Raw genomic sequence first — 15,613 nt, 5'->3', positions numbered from 1 at the left:
CCACACAGATGCCTCTGTCTTATTTGATCAGGGATCCACCTATTCTTATGTGTCTTCATATTTTGCCCGTCATTTGAGTATGCCCTGGGAGTCTCTTACTTTACCTATTCATGTGTCTACCCTGGTGGGCGATACTATTGTTGTAGACCGTGTGTATTGGTCATGTGCTGTGATTATTGGGGGTCTGGAAACCCGAGTTGATCTACTGCTGTTGAGCATGGTAGATTTTGATATTATTCGGGGCATGGATTGGTTATATCCATATCATGCTATTCTAGACTGTCATGCTAAGACAGTTACTTTGGCTATTCCGGGTGTTCTGAGGATCGAGTGGCGTGGCATGACTGATTATGTCTCTAGCAGAGTAATTTCTTTCTTGAAAGCCCAGCGTATGGTTGGGAAGGGTTATCTATCATATCTGGCTTTTGTGCAGGATGTTGGAGCTAAGACTCCTAGTATTGATTCTGTCCCAGTTGTGAGGGACTTTCCTGATGTATTTCCTGCAGACCTGTCGGACATGCCGCCGGATAGGGATATTGATTTTGGCATTGACTTAGTGCCGGGCACTCAACTCATTTCTATTCCGCCATATCGTATGGCACCAGCAGAACTGAAAGAATTGAAGGATCAGCTTCAGGAACTCCTAGATAAGGGGTTCATTCGGCCTAGCGTGTCCCCGTGGGGTGCACCTATTTTATTTGTGAAGAAGAAAGATGGCACAATAAGAATGTGCATTGATTATAGGCAGTTGAATAAGGTAACAGTGAAGAACAAGTATCCTTTGCCTCGCATTGATGACTTATTTGATCAGCTTCAGGAAGCGAGGGTATTTTCTAAGATTGATCTCCGTTCGAGGAAAGTTGTGAATATTTCTATAGCACAATAGAGTGAGACTAGCCAGTTAGGAGTTATACTAAGAATGCCATTGGTCGTCTATTGATGCAGGGCTTTACCTGCTAGTTTTACTATACCAACCATCTATTTCGTATTTCGTATTCTGTATTTCATATCTCTTATAAAGCTGTTATTTTATTATGCATTTTTATGGTACTAATATATCATCTCTTGTTGCTTTTTTGAGTCGAGGGTCTCTTGAAAATAGCCTCTCTACCCTTCGGGGTAGGGGTAAGGTCTGCGTACATATTACCCTCCCCAGACCCCACTTGTGGGATTATACTGGGTAGTTGTTGTTGTTGTAGTTGTTGATCTCCGTTCGGGCTAGCACCAGTTGAAAATCAGGGAGTCGGATATTCCCAAGACTGCCTTCCGGACTAGATATGGTCACTATGAATTTTCGGTTATGTCTTTCGGGCTGACCAATGCCCCAACAACGTTCATACATTTGATGAACAGTGTATTTCAGCCTTATCTGGATGTATTTGTTATTGTATTCATTGATGATATCCTAGTGTACTCGCGTAGCCAGGAGGAGCATGCCCAGCATTTGCGTGTAGTGTTGCAGAGATTGAGAGAGGAGAAACTTTATGCAAAATTCTCCAAATGTGAATTTTGGCTAAGTTCTGTGGCATTTTTGGGACACATAGTGTCCAACGAGGGTATACAGGTTGATCCAAGGAACATAGAAGCAGTGTAGAGTTGGTCTAGACCGTCCTCAGTCACAGAGATTCAGAGTTTTCTTGGGCTAGTAGGCTATTATCGCCGATTTGTTCAGGGGTTTTCTTCTATTGCATCGCCTTTGACCAAGTTGACTCAGAAAGGTGCCCCATTTGTATGGTCCGGCTAGTGTGAGGAGAGATTTCAGAAGCTCAAGGCACTTCTGACCACAACTCCAGTGTTGGTGTTACCATCAGCTACAGGTTCATACACGGTATATTGTGATACTTCCAGAGTTGGGATTGGTTGTGTGTTAATGTAGGAGGGTAGAGTTATTGCTTATGTTTCTCGTCAGTTGAATCCCCATGAGAAGAACTACCCTGTTCATGATTTGGAGTTGGCTGCTATAGTTCATGCCTTAAAAATTTGGAGGCACTATTTATATGGCGTATCTTGTGAGGTATTCACTGATAATCACGGTCTTCAACATTTATTTAAACAAAAAGATCTTAATTTGAGGCAGCGGAGATGACTTGAGTTACTTAAAGAATATGATATTACCATTCTATATCATCCGGGAAAGGCCAACGTAGTGGCCGATACGTTGAGCCGAAAGACAGTCAGTATGGGGAGTTTGGCTTACATCCCAGTTGGGGAGAGGCCTCTTGCAGTTGATGTTCATACCTTGGCCAATCAGTTGGTGCGGTTAGATATTTCTGAGCCTAGCCAGGTATTGGCTAGTGTGGTTTCTTGATCTTCCTTATATGATCGCATCAGAGAGCACCAGTATGATGAACCGCATTTGCTTGTCCTTAAGGACAAAGTTCAGCATGATAATGCCAAAGATGTGACTAGAGGTGATGATGGCGTATTGAGGATGTATGGCCGTATTTGTGTGCCCGATGTTGATGGGCTTAGAGATTTGATTCTTGAGGAGGCCCACAGTTCGCGGTATTCCATCCATCCGGGTGTTGCGAAGATGTATCAGGACTTCAGACAGCATTACTGGTGGAGGAGAATGAGGAAAGACATTGTGGGATATGTGGCTCGTTGTCTCAACTATCAGCAGGTGAAATATGAGCATCAGAGACCGGGCGGTTTGCTTCAGCAGATGATTATTCTTGAGTCGAAATGGGAGAGAGTTACTATGAATTTTGTGAGTGGCCTTCCTCGGACTTTGAAGAATTTTGATTTGATTTGGGTCATTGTGGATAGGCTGACCAAGTCAGCGCATTTCATTCCAGTGTGTACCACATATTCTGCGGAGCGGCTGACTAGGATATTTATTCAGGAGATTGTGCGGTTGCATGGTGTTCCAGTTACTATTATTACGGATAGAGGTACTCAGTTCACTTCTCAGTTTTGGAGGACTTTTCAGCATGAGTTGGGCACTCAGGTGGAGTTGAGTTCAACATTTCATCCTCAGATGGACGGACAGTCCGAGCGTACTATTCAGATATTGGAGGATATGTTGCGTGCCTGCGTGATTGATTTTGGAGGTTCTTAGGTTGAATTTTTACCACTTGCAGAGTTTGCCTACAACAACAGCTATCAGTCCAGTATTCAGATGGCACCGTATGAGGCCTTACATGGGAGGCGGTGTAGAACTCCAGTGGGTTGGTTTGAGCCCGGTGAGGCTAGGTTGTTGGGGACAGATTTGGTCCAGGATGCCTTAGAAAAGGTGAAGGTGATTCAGGAAAGACTTCGCACAGCTCAGTCGCGTCAGAAGAGTTATGCGGATCGGAAGGTCCGAGATGTGTCATTTATGGAGGGCGAGAAGGTTTTGCTGAAGGTTTCGCCGATGAAGGGTGTTATGAGGTTCCGAAAGAAAGGGAAGTTGAGTCCGCGGTTTATTGGACCATTTGAGGTACTTAGAAGGATTGGAGAGGTGGCTTACGAGCTTGATTTGCCACCTAGATTGTCGGGTGTTAATCCGGTATTCCATGTGTCCATGCTCCGGAAGTACATTGGGGACCCGTCTCATATTTTAGATTTCAGTACAGTACAGTTAGATGAAAATTTGACTTATAATGTGGAGCCAGTGGCTATTTTGAGTCGACAGGTTCAAAAATTGAGATCAAAAGATATAGCATCAGTGAAAGTACAGTGGAGAGGTTGGCCCATGGAGGAGGCTACTTGGGAGACCGAGCAGGAGATGCGGAGCAGGTACCCGCACCTATTTAAAACTCAAGGTATGTTTCTTAACTCGCTCGAGGACGAGCGTTTGTTTTAGTTGGGGAGAATGTAACGACCCGAACTGTCGTTTCTTGTATTTTCGTCCCGTATTCCCCGTTAAATGCTTATTCATGTTTCAATATGTGTACTTGGTGAATTTGAGTCAATTAGGATCGAGTTTGGTATGAAATGGGACAATTAGTCTCTTTAAGGAAGAATTAGTTTGGAAAAGTCAACCGGACGTTGACTTGTGAGTTAGAGGGCTTGGAATTGAATTTCGATGATTCGGTTAGTTTCGGGGGATGATTTAAGGCCTAGGAGCGCAATCAGAATTAATTTTGGAGGTCCGGTGAAGAAATTAGCTCATTTTGGCGAAGTTAGTATTTTGGCGATTTCCGGTTGATAGGTGAAATTTTGATCCGACGGTCGGAATGGAATTCCGAGAATTTCTGTAGCTTCGTTATGTCATTTTGGACTTGTGTGCAAAATTTGAAGACAATCGGACGTGATTTGATAGGTTTCGGCATCGGAAATAGAAGTTGGAAATTTTAAAGTTCATAAAACTTGGATTGGAGGTTGATTCATGATTTTAGCGTTGTTTGATCTGATTTGAGTCCTCGAGCAATTCCGTAATGTATTTTGGGACTGGTTGGTATTATTAGTCGGGGTCCCGGGGGCCTCGGGTGTGTTTCGGATGTCCAACGGGTCATTTTTGGAAGAATTTTGCCGTTTTGAGCATAAATGTAATGATCTAAAGGTTCATTTTTAGTTCTAGAGATCCAAATTTGATTTCGATACTTTCGTAATTTAAATCATGAATTATAGGACTGATCTGGAAATTTTGGTTTACTTTCATCAAGTCGCAATTGGGTTTTTGACGGGAAATGTGAGTTAGTTGTTTAACGAGCGAAATGGGTATTGAACCGGGAAAAAGAGCTCCGAATTGAGTTTCGATTGAAGGGTTGTGTTCGTATTATTATTTGTGACTCATAGGAACAAGAATCGTCTAATTCCGAGTTCGTATGATGGAGTTAGAGCCATTTTAGTGAAAAATGGTTGTGCTGCAAATTTCTTAAAAGCTGCTGTATTTTCTGCAGCAGTGAACAGTACCCGCGCGGGTGAACAGTGAACAGTGCCTCGCGCGCATGAACAGTGCCCCGGCTTGGATTTTGGGCGATTTTTAGCAAGAAATCTTGGGAAATTTTGAGGTAAGTTACTTATGATTATTTTTACTCCATAAGATTGAATTATCATCGAATAATCCGACTAGATTACATGTTTTTGAGGAGTAAATTGAAGATTTAGGCCTAGAGATTTGAAAATAAAATTTGAAGATTTGAGGGGTCATTTGAACTCTAATTTTGGTAAATTTTATATGTATGGACTCGTGGCGAGACGAGGAATCCGGTGATGTGACTTTCGTAATTTTTTGAGAAGTGGGCCCGGGGCTCGAGGTTTGCGAATTTCATGAATTTCGATATTTTTCGAGTCTTTACGATTGGGTTATATTCCCTTAACCTATTGTAATGTATTCGTTGTGGTTTTGACCAGATTCGACGCGCGAAGAGGTAAATTCGAGAGGCAAGGGCATAGCGGAGTAGACGTTGGACCGTCTTGAGGTGAGTAATGATTTTAAATGATGTACTGAGGGTTTGAAACCCCGGATTGCACAACATACTGCTATGTTGAGATGAGACACGCGTTGTATGACGAGCGCGGGGTCATTTACTATTGGGGATTGTGACTTGGTCCATCCCAGTTGATATTTTTACCACGTAATTGATAAAGATTTATTGTTTTTCACTATGATTGGGCTTATTGCCATATTTGGGCTTCGTGCCAATTATCTGAAATCTTTTGTGAATTTACATCACTATTTTCCTCATGAATTGAAATATTATTTGAACTCAGTCCAATTGAATTATATTATTTTGTGAACTCAGCTACATTTATACTCAACTCGAGATTTAATAATATTTATAATGCCGTTGAGCTGAGCACTATTGTTTTACTGATGCCCAAGAGGCTTATGATTATTTTCTTGACTGATTGAGGCCGAGGGCCATACGTGAGGATATGTTGAGTGATGTGAGGAGGCTTTCAGGCCTCGAGTGTTATATGAGGAGGCTTTCAGGCCTCGTGTGTGATGTGTGAAAGCTTTCAGGCCTATTGATATTGCGCTTGGGCTGTAGGAGCCCCTTCAGAGTTTGTACACACCCCCAGTGAGCGCAGGGTACCCAGGTGAATTAGGAGTGGGCCCGAGAGGCCGTTGCTTGTGTGTGGTGAGTTGGGAGTGAGCCCAAGGGGCTGGTGTTGTGTGCTGGTGAGTTGGGAGTTAGCCCGAGGGGCTGATACTATACTGAGATTTACATATTGAGCCTGAGGGGAAAGCTTTTGATTTATCCTTACTATGGAAATTATTTGTCTTTACTGTTTTAAAAGAAGAATTATCTGATACTCACTATTTTACTGTATAACTGATTTTACTGCTTGGGATAGCGCTATATTGTGCCGTTATGAGATTTCATGTTTTCAGTCGTTATTTATTTTTATTACTCACTGGGTCGGAGTACTCACATTACTCCATGCACCATGTGTGCAGATACATGCAGAGCTGAGTTCACTCCTGAGCGCTGATTCTTTCCAAACCAGGCGGTGACTAGGAGTAACGAGGTAGCTGTTGACATCCGCAGCCCCGTTTTCTCCCTTATCTTTGTTATTTATGATAATTCCAGACTTTGTAAAATATTAGTAAACTCTGTAGTAGCTCATGACTTGTGACACCCCGATTTCGGGCTGAGTTGGGAGGGTTTTCCTTGTTCTATCACGTTTATTTCGCATTTAAGATTATATTGCCCATGATTTAGACTTATTCCTGCTAAGTAATTATAAAGAGATGTACTGTTTTGTTGATTGGCTGGCCTTGTCCTCTCGAGAGGCACCATCACGACCAGGTTGGGATTTTGGGTCGTGACACCACCATTCCCTAAACTTGTGGAATGCCACCTGGCTGACAAATCTATCTTCCTAAACAGCGGGATTTCTAGTCCGGTCAACACCCCCAACCTAAGGCACACCACCCCCAGGTAACTCTCCATCTCCCTCATCACCCTTAGCACCCTCTCCAGATATTGACGCTATGGGAGAGGTAGAGTATTCATCCTTACTTCCTCCCGCTGAGCCCTCAGACGACCCAGAAGAAATGTTGATTGAAGCTTGAGCATCAGGGGAAGACGGGGGAGTGTCTCAATGTATGGCCCTCTCCGGATACGGGATGTAAAGTTGGACTGAATCTGAAGAGATCTCCCGAGAGGGCTCGTACTCACTCCCCGAGTTGTCAATGGCTCTGACAGCCGCTTTGATGGCTTTCCTCATGTCTTTTATGTTTTTTCTAGCCTGGGGAGCGAGTTTTACCATCCTTTGCTTCCCTTCCCGGGAGGAATCACCTCGGCAGGGTTGTTTCGAGCCTTTGCATCTTTGTTTGACCATTTTCTGCAAGAATACACATCTAACATGGTTAGTATCAACACAGGCAGTGAAACAAGTGTTGAAATTGAATTGCAGACAACAGATTAGATATTGCAGAAACAGTTGCAGAACAGAGCACCGCGGCCCACACAAATAGGAGTGAGGCCGCACTGGGGGTACCGTGGACCACGCAAAGGCGACCACGGTCCGCATTGGGACAAGGCGTTGAAAAACATCTCTCTAAATCTCCCCACCGTGGTCCGCACAAAGTGGGATCGCGGCCACGGTGGGCCAGTGCGGACCGCATAAAGTGCAATGCGGCCGCGCTGGGCATAGATTCAATTTCATTCACTTGGGCAGCACGGTCCGCGCAAAATGGCAATGCGGACCGCGTCAGAGCACCGCAGACCACACAAAGGCGACCGCGGGCCGCGAAGAGTATTTTGCTCAGGCACTAAATTAGGGTTTAAGTTTTTGCTATTTTTGTTCAATTTTTACACCTAACTTGTCCCTACTCAATTGCCCAATCACTAAGCATATTCAACAAACAAACCCAGCATTTAAAACTACCCTACGCTAACAGTTAAATAAAGAAGAAAAAAAACTACGAGAAGAAAAAAAGAAGCTAAGACTACTGGGCATGAAAATAAAAGGCAAGTATAAAATTAATCGATGAAATATGGATGAAATGTTACCATATTGTGAAGATGGAATGCAACTAATCAATGCAAACAAGAATTACAATCAAATGAGAGTGTGAACAATGCTTTTAGGCTTCTGAGTGTTAAGAGTTCGAAAAGGGTAAAGGGTGACCTTTGGGGTCTATTTATAGAGAAGCAATGGGACCCATCGTCACCTACCAGCGCGGCCGCATAAAACCGACTACGGACCGCGCTAGGTTTCTTCACTTGAGGCTTGAAAAGGCAACCTCTGCGGACCGCACAAAAGCAAACTGTGGCCGTGGAGATCCACCGCGGACCGCACTAAATGGAATGCGTCCGCGGTGGCAAACTTCAGAGAGTACCACTTTTGACCATCACCAGTGCGGACCGCATAAAGTGCAATGCAGTCGCACTGGCAAACTTCAGAGACTGTTCAACTTTTTCCAAACTATTTTGCACTGCATCAACTCAATCCCTGCAACATCTCACAATCAGTTAGCTCAAAAATCAAACCTACCCTACCAAGAAAAACACATAAAACAACAAAAAGAAAAGGACATGGGTTGCCTCCCAAGCAGCGCCTAATTTAACGTCGCGGCATGACGCATGTTACCGGCACATCACTTTAGATGGAGAAGTGCCACCACGTGGCTATCGTCAAATTTCCCAAGATAATTCTTGACCCGATGTCCATTGACTCTGAATACTTCACCATTCTTGTTCCTTAGATCAAGAGCACCAAATGGGGTCACGAACACAACTTCAAAAGTCCCACTCCACTTTGACTTGAGCTTACCCCGAAACAGACGTAACCGGGAATTGAACAAGAGAACCATATCTCCAACCTTGAACTCCTTGCCCCGAGCATATTTGTCGTGAAGGAACTTCATTTTGTCCTTGTACAAGGACGAGCAGGAGTAGGCATGGAATCTAAACTCATCGAGCTCATTAAGTTGTTCAACCCGAAGATTTGCCACAATATCCCATTCTAAGTTCAACTTCCTTAAATCCCACATGGCCTTATGCTCTAATTCCACCAGAAGATGGCAAGCTTTTCCAAACACCAACCGATACGGAGACATACCAATCGGATTTTTGTAAGCCGTCCGATAAGCCCAAAGAGCGTCATCCAACTTTTTCGACCAATTGGTCCTATTAGCATTGACAGTTTTAGACAAGATACTCTTAATTTCTCTGTTAGAGACTTCCACTTAGCCACTAGCTTGAGGATGATAGGGGGTAGAAACCTTTTGATTGACACCGTACTTGGAAAGCAACGTGTCGAAAGCCTTGTTGCAAAAGTAAGATCCCCCATCACTAATGATAGCACGAGGAGTGCCAAACCTTGTGAAGATACTCTTTTTCAAAAATGCCACAACACTCCCGAATTCATTGTTGGGCAAAGCCATGGCTTCAACCCACTTTGAGACATAGTTCGCCGCCACGAGAATGTAAGTGTTCCCACAAGAGCTCACAAAGGGACCCATGAAATCGATGCCCCAAACATCAAAAAAATCCACTTCGAGAATTGTATTGAGGGGAATCTCATCCCTTTTAGAAATTCTGTCGGCTCTTTGGCATTCATCACATCTCTTGACCACATCACTCGCATCTTTAAACAAGGTAGGACAATAAAATCCGCAACTAAGAACTTTAGAAGTCGTTCTCGCCCCACCATGATGGCCACCATAGGGAGAGGAATGGCAAGCCTCCAAAATACCCAATTGTTCCTCCTCGAGGACACATCATCAAATCACACCATCGATGCAAATCTTAAACAAATATGGCTCGTCCTAATAAAAATCCAGGCTATCCCGCTTGAGCTTCTTCCTTTGGTTGGAAGAGAGCTCACACGGGATGATTTCGGTAACAAGATAATTTGCGACATCGGCGAACCATGACATTCTATTCATTGACACCGCAAGGAGTTGCTCGTCGGGAAATGCATCATTTATCTCAAGGCCATCACAAGGCCTCCCCTCCTCCTCCAAACGGGACAAGTGGTTTGCCACTTGATTCTCACTCCCTTTTCAGTCAACAATTTCCAAATCAAACTCTAGGAGAAGCAATACCCATCTCATCAATCTTGCCTTTGAGTCCTTCTCGGTCATCAAATACCTAAGGGCGGCATGGTCAGTATGCACTATCACTTTGGCCCCCATAATGTAAGGTTAGAACTTTTCCATAGCAAAAACAATAGCCAATAACTCTTTCTCGATAACTGTGTAGCTCCTTTGAGCCTCATTCATGGTTTTGCTTGTGTAGTACACCGGATGGAACATTTTGTTAAACCTTCGGCCCAAAATAGCTCCAACCGCAATGTCACTAGCATCGCACATAAGCTCAAAAGGCAAGCTCTAATTTGGTGCGGTAATGATGGGGGTAGAAGTCAACTTGAGCTTAAGAAGCTCGAATGCTTGCATACAACTCTCATCGAATAAGAACTTTGTATCTTTCTCTAGCAACTCGCAAAATGGATGTACCACTTTAGAAAAATCCTTTATGAACCTCCGGTAGAAACCCGCATGCCCAAGGAAACTCCTCACCCTTTTGACAGAAGTAGGGGGAGGAAGCCTCGAAATAATCTCAATCTTGGACTTATCAACTTCAATTCCTCGCTTCGAGATCTTGTGACCCAATACTATACCTTCTTCTACCATAAAATGGCACTTTTCCCAATTGAGAACAAGGTTGGTGTCTTCACATCGGGCCAACACTCTATACAAGTTTACCAAGCACTCCTCAAAAGAATCCCCAACCACGCTGAAAGCATCCATGAAAACCTCCAAGATATGCTCCACCATGTCGGTGAAAATAACCATCATGCAACGTTGGAAGGTTGCCGGAGCATTACACAATCCAAATGGCATTCTAGAGAAAGCGAATGTTCCATAAGGACATGTAAAAGTGGTCTTTTCTTGGTCATTTGGGGCAATTAGAATTTGATTGTACTCCGAGTAACCATCCAAAAAGCAATAGAAAGCCCGGCCCGCAAGACGATCAAGCAATTGGTCAAGGAATGACAATGGGAAATGATCTTTTCTAGTCACCTTGTTTAGCTTCCAGTAATCCATACAAACTCTTCACCCGATGACCATTCTAGTGGAAATGAGCTCATTGTTGTCATTTGTCACCACGGTCATACTACCCTTCTACGGCACACATTACACTGGAGAAGTCCACGAACTGTCAGAAATAGGATAAACCACCCCAGCATCTAGCCACTTGATAACCTCTTTCTTCACCACCTCTTGCATCACCTCATTTTGTCTTCTTTGATGCTCCAAAGAAGGCCTTGCATCCTCCTCCAAAATGATCTTATGCATGGAAAATGCGGGGCTTATACCCCGAATGTTGGCCAATGTCCATCCAATAGCCTTTTTCTGCTTTTGAAGTACCGCTAAAGTGGCGCCAACCTGCATGTTAGTTAAGCAAGACGAAAGAATAACAGGTAAAGTAGAATTTGTAACAAATAATTCATACCTGAGGTGTGGAGGAAGTGGCTTCAACTCCAACGCCGGTGGCTCCTCAATCGATGGCTTTGTTGATGGAGTTTTGCGGTTTTCAAGATCCAAAGATAGCTTCCTAGGCTCATATGAATATGAACCCATACCATGCAATGCATTCACGCACTCCACTCTACTAGTATCATCATTGACATCCATATTAAGAAGCACGACCTCAAGGGGATCTTCAACGTGGATCATGGAACTTGTGTCATCCACTATCACAGCTGTGACAATGTCCACAAATGAACACACCTCCGTGCTATTGGGTTGTCTCATTGATTTGCAAACATGGAATACCACCTTCTCATCCCCCACTCGGAAAGTTAACTCACCAACTTCAACATCAACCAATGCCTTCCCCGTAGCTAGGAAAGGTCTACCAAGAATAATTGGCACTTCAATGTCCACCTCACAATCTAATATGTCAAAGTCGGCCGACAATATAAACTTATCCACCTGGACAAGTACATCATTAATTATGCCCAAAGGTCGCTTCATCGATCGATCCATCATTTGAAGTCTTATTGAGGTAGGTCAAGGTTGTCCAATTTCCAAAGTCTTGAAGACCGAGTACGACATCAAATTTATGCTAGCCCCCAAGTCACAAAGGGCCTTTGCAAAATCCGCACTCCCTATAGTGCAAGGAATGGTTAAAGCACTGGGATCTTCAAGTTTCGGGGCCATTGAATGCACTATAGCACTAACTTGGTGAGTTATCTTTATAGTCTCACAATCCATAGAACGCTTCTTTATGACCAAGTCTTTCATGAATTTTGCATAGCCCGACATTTGTTCAAGTGCCTCCACCAATGGCACAGTAATAGATAAGATCTGTATCATATCAATGAACTTTTTAAACTGATTATCATTCTTCTACTTCGCAAGCCTCTGAGGATAAGGTGGAGGTGGCCTTGGCAAAAGAGCCTTGGCTCTTGGCACAACCAGCTCGGGCATGCCAATCATGTGTTCCCTAGATAGGTTCATGACATCTTGAGTTTCTACCTCGGCCTCATCAATATCAATCCTCACATCATTGTTCACATTCTCTTCAACCACATTTTCAACAACCAAAGGTACATTATCATCACGCAACTCAACATCTTCATCTACAACTTGCTTTTGCTTTGAGGCATTCATATTACTGCCTCTCCCACTTCTTGTTGTAACTGCCATCACATGATTGTTATTCCCACCCTTCAGGTTCACTACCGTATCACTTGGTAGAGCACCCTTGGGACGAGTATTCAACGCTTGAGAGATTTGGCCTAATTGCACCTCCAAGTCCCGGATAGATGTATTATGAGAAGCCAATTGGGCATCAGAATCTTGGTTCTTTTTCATCATTTGCTCAAACATGCTTTCAATTCTTCCCATATCACCTCCGGAAGAACTAGGACCTTGAGAAGGGAAAGGGGGTGGATTGCTCGATTGTTGATACATTGGGGGACTTTGAAAGCCCATCCCCCTGTTGCCTTGGTTTCCATTGTTGTTCCACCCGCCTTGATTGTTGTTGTTGCCCCAATTATTGTTATTACCATTCCAATTCCCTTGGTTGCCTTGATTACCCCAATTGTTGTTTTGGTTGTTGTTATTCCAATTGCCACCACCTTGTTGTTGATTGTTGTTATTCCAATTACCTCCGCCTTGTTGTTGATTGCCCCAATTTCCTTGAGGTCGCCATTGTTGTTTGGAAGAGTTGCTTCTATTGCCTTGATAGTTGTTGACATATTGAACCTCTTCACTTTGGTCATCATAACACTCATTTGAAAACCCACTGCCATCATTGTCATATTGTTCACAATTCCCTTAAGATTGTTGCCCACTTTGCCTTCTCTTAAGCATAGTGACACCTTCCATTGCGTTGACTTGGCGCGGATTTTGGATTTGTTGTAACTGCGCCTTCATCAGTTGGTTCATAGTAGTAGTAAGCTTGGCAATAGCTTGACCATGATCATGCAATTCCTTGTGTAAATGGGTGACCGTGGGGTCACCTTGGGGAGCATTTGCTCGGCTTTGCCATGCCGAAGAGGTGTCGGCCATTTCATCAAGTACATCACATGCCTCTTGGTAAGAAAGTTTCATAAAGTTCCCTCCGGCCAATTGGTTCACAATGCATTGATTCATGGTGTTGATGCCCCGATAAAAGGTTTGTTTGAATCATAGCCTCGGTCATGTCGTTATTAGGGCACTCTTTCACCATTGTTCTATATCTTTCCCATATCTCGTGCAAAGGTTCCGTTGGCTCTTGCTTGAAGGCTAGAATTCATCCCGAAGAGCTGCCATATGACTTGGAGAAAAGAACTTGGCAATAAATTTGTCCGCCAATTCATCCCATGTTGTAATAGGATGATTGGGGAGCCTTTCTAACCAATCCAATGCTTTACCCCGAAGAGAGAACGGGAAAAGCCTCAATCTCAACGCATCCTCGGACATGTTTGTCTGCTTGCTACCCCAGCATGTATCCACGAACCCCTTCAAGTTCTTGTAGGCATTTTGATCGGAGGTGCCCGTGAAATACCCTCTTTGCTCGAGCAAGGTCAACATAACATTTGTGATTTGAAAGTTCCCCGCCCGGATTCGGGAGGAACAATAGCACTGGCGTATCCTTGATTTGGTAAACATCTGGGAGCCGCTCTCGGCGGTGGCAGAGGAGGTTCTGGAATATTGTTGTTCTCATTTGCATTTACATTGGCATTTCGGCCTCTCCGTGGAACTTGAGGGTAAGACCTTATCTTGTTCTAGATCCACTACCTCCTTCCCCGCTATCATATTACCGAGAGGGTCATTTGCATTAAGAGCCATTTGTACTTGATTGATCGACACAAACAAAATTAGTAAACAAGAAGGAAAGAGAAGCAAAACACAAAACTAAATAAATAGATAGTCAACACCGTAAGCTCCCCGGTAATGGCGCCAAAAAGTGATCGCTTCAAACTCCACACTACTAAAAGGTAGGAAGAGCGGGTCGCAATAGCTTTTACCCGATATGAGGGCCGGGATCGATTTCCACAGGGAGCTAGGAATGGAGTTGAGTATCTATCTAGACTAGAAGTGTGTATTTGTTCCAAATGTCACTTCCATACATTTTTGGTTTTTTAGATTATAACTACTATTGCCAAACTATTAATTGAAACTAGATTATGCTACGAGATAATTGTAAGTTCTATCTAATGGGAAGAAGGGCATTAGGGTCGTGACACTACCTAGGTAGTTAATTGACGGGTAGATGTTACTAAGGTTCGATTGACATAATTGGGGCTTATGCTATTACCGATGCATAATTTTACCCACACTCACACTTCCTGGTAGAGAGAATGATTTTGCCCAATTGACTCTCTCGAGACCAAATGGGTAGGCAAATTAGACCAAGTAACTAGGGTTCAAGTAGGTAATTACTCTATTGAGGTTTAACCCATTAATTGGGACTATCATTTCTCATGAGTCCATCCCAATTCCTTGTTGGGTAAATTTTGAGGTCATAGACTCTCTTTCTTAAGAAGAGTTAAACCCACAAAGCTTGAATCATTGGTTGCAATCACCAATTCTAGATTAAAACATAAAATCAACCCATAGTCAATCTAACATTAGATGGCAACACTCATCAATTACCCACACTAGGGTGAAGCCACAACCCTAGCTAATGGGTTTAGCTACTCATGCTAGATAAAGAAATTAAAGAAATAGATGAAGAACTAAACATATTAATTAATTGCTAAAATTAAAGTACAAGAATCTATCGTAAATGTAAAGCAAAAGTGCCAAAAATGGCTACAAATATCGTTCTCAGGAGCGCAGCTCACGTCTGAATACAAAAGATGACCTGAAAATGGTAAAATGTTCTATTTATACTAGGCTGGAAAAACTGGACAAAAATACCCTTACGGGGTCAGTGCGGGCTGCACTAAATGGACCGCGGCCGCACTGGGCTCTTTGACTTTAACTTCATAGAATGGACCGCGACCATGGAGGGAGCTAGCACGGTCCGCGCAATCATGACTGCGAACCGCATGGCATTGGCTTTTCAAACTTTCATCTCTCTGAATCTCATGATCGTGGACCGCACAAAAGAGTAGTGCGGCCACGAAGCCTTCACCGTGGACCGCGAGATGTGTACTGCGACCGCGTTGCCTTTAGCCTGGTTTACCAACTCTCTGAACCACCTAGTGTGGCCACATTCAACTTTGTGCAGTCCGCACTAGGCCTTCTTTCCTTAGATTTCTTGGTCTTCGATACTTTGATATTTGA

General features: G+C 43.5%; 1 pseudogene; it reads left to right on the top strand.

Annotated features, from left to right (window-relative positions):
- Positions 1 to 79: 79 nt before the first annotated feature.
- LOC138884089 (uncharacterized) lies at positions 80 to 3,787 on the top strand (annotated as a pseudogene).
- Positions 3,788 to 15,613: the final 11,826 nt, after the last annotated feature.

This window comes from Nicotiana sylvestris, chromosome 12, assembly GCF_000393655.2.
Source record: "Nicotiana sylvestris chromosome 12, ASM39365v2, whole genome shotgun sequence".
NCBI classification, from domain to species: domain Eukaryota; kingdom Viridiplantae; phylum Streptophyta; class Magnoliopsida; order Solanales; family Solanaceae; genus Nicotiana; species Nicotiana sylvestris.
This window is presented reverse-complemented; position numbering and strand designations above follow the sequence as displayed.